The sequence below is a fragment of the Gekko japonicus genome, unplaced genomic scaffold (genome assembly GCF_001447785.1).
Source record: "Gekko japonicus isolate JY-2015 unplaced genomic scaffold, Gekko_japonicus_V1.1 scaffold3577, whole genome shotgun sequence".
In the NCBI taxonomy this organism is placed as follows: Eukaryota; Metazoa; Chordata; class Lepidosauria; order Squamata; family Gekkonidae; genus Gekko; species Gekko japonicus.
Window position 1 is genome coordinate 141,641 of NW_015164768.1, and position 2,128 is coordinate 143,768.

Sequence of the window (2,128 nt, forward strand, 5' to 3'; positions counted from 1 at the left end):
CTATGGGCCATTGAAGTCAATGGCGAAAACATAGGTAACTTTTCCCCCCACCATAGAGAACAATGGAGGGGATAGGGGCAACCTGTTTGAGGGCCCGTAGAATTGGACCCCCTGGTCCAATGCTCTTGAAACTTGGTTGGTATCTTAGGAAGAGGCTCCAGCAGCTACCTTGCAAGTTTGGAGCCTCTCCCTCAAGCCTCCTCCCCTCCAGCCCCCAGAATATTCTCTATGTTTTCGCCCTGGCCCATAGGATATAATGGCTCGTACTGACGAAACTGACATGCAGGAGTCTTACTGCCGGCCGAAATTTATTCTGCCCAATTCGGGCGAATCCGAATGGGCAAAAAAATATTATTTTTTGCACACCCCTAGTCCACACTAAATGGGGTAAAGAGCTCTAATTACTGCAGTTTAGCTGTTCAGAATTAATAAAGAATTGGTTTTGTCCACTCTTGGTGTCTTGGGGAGGGCAGGGGGAAGGTCCAATAAGTCATATTCCATGCATTAGATTCCCCCCCTTCCCCTGCACAAACCAATTCTTTTACTCAGCTGCTTGTCCAACCTGATAGGTCTACTAACCATCTGTGCTTGGCTTGAATCCTGTCTCTCTCTCCCCCCCACATGCTTAATATTCAGGACTGTGACAGTGGATCAGCTACAGTGCCCCTCATTGATTCAGAAGCCCATAAAATAGCCAGAAACAAATCTACCATAGAGGTAGGAGGCGGCTGGCAGCTTTTCTTCTTGATGTATCAATTGAAATAATAATTATGGAACAGTCTCTTGATGAGACAATCTGCATAGTTGCTCTTGATTTTCTGAGTTTGAAAATAGTTGCAGAGTATGATTTGTAAGAATTACACTTAGCATTTTTTGTGTGCTTTCACCTGCCGCTAGAAATGTCTCCTTTGATGAATGGGTACATAGTTTAACAGAACCAGCATGGTGTAATGGTTAAGAGTGGCAGACTCTAAGCTGGAGAACTGGGTTTGATTCCCCACTCCTCCACTGGAAGCCTGCTGGGTGACCTTGGATCAGTCACAGTTCTCTCAGAACTCTCTCAGCCCCACCTACTTCACAAAGTGCCTGTTGTGGGGAGAGGAAGGGAAGGAGATTGTAAGCTACTTTGAGACTCCTTAAGTAGAAAACGTGGGGTATAAAAACCAACTCTTCTTCTTCTTCTTCTTGATGGGATGTTGGACATGGTCCCAATGCTTTCATAAAAACTCACTGGGTGACCATGGATCAATCATTCTCTCTCAGTCTAAACTACCTCATAAAGCCAAACTACATATTATAATGTTAAAAAAAGTTGGGTCTGGGTCCCCCCTGCCACAAGCCACTTTCCTGTGTGAAAATTGCATCGGGGTGTGTGTGTGTGTGCCCTGATTTTGCTGCTTTGTATAGATTATCTGTGCACATGGAGCAGCAAAATTCACAAAAAAACTGCTCCTCCCAGCACAATTTTCATGTGGCAAAATGCCTTGTGGGGGAGAGTCCTTCCTCTACCCACAAAACTGTTCCACATAGCAGCTGGAGTGCTGCTGTGGGACACATGAGGTTTTAGGCAACCTGATTCTAGATCTTTAAAAACCATAGCATGTTGTTTGGCTGATAGTATTTATTTATTTATTTAAATTTATAACCCACTCTCCCCACGAATGGGCTCAGGGCAGCATACAGACGGGGCCAATGCCCAATATATATAACATTGAAACTGCATTTTAAAAACATTCAGTACAACATAAGTGTTCTCCACAATATCTAACAAGGGAACAGATGACGTCATCAGGATGGTATCCTTAGTGGCCACAGCTCCATGCAGTACCACCATTTTTGCACTCACGGCGAGTTGGTAATAAGGGCTAAGACAGATGGTAACAGTCGTGGTGGCTCCTACTCAAACACCTGGCGGAAGAGCTCTGTCTTGCAGGCCCTGCGGATCTGTGCAAGGTCCCACAGGGCCCGGATCTCCACTGGGAGCTCATTCCACCAGGTAGGCGCCGCCACCGAAAAAGCCCTATGGTTGTGTTCTTGGAGAAAGAGGAAATGATAGTATAAGCTGCTATGGTTTCTCATTGGGGAGAAAAGATGGGTATAAATCTAAAGAAAATGATGCTTTACTATT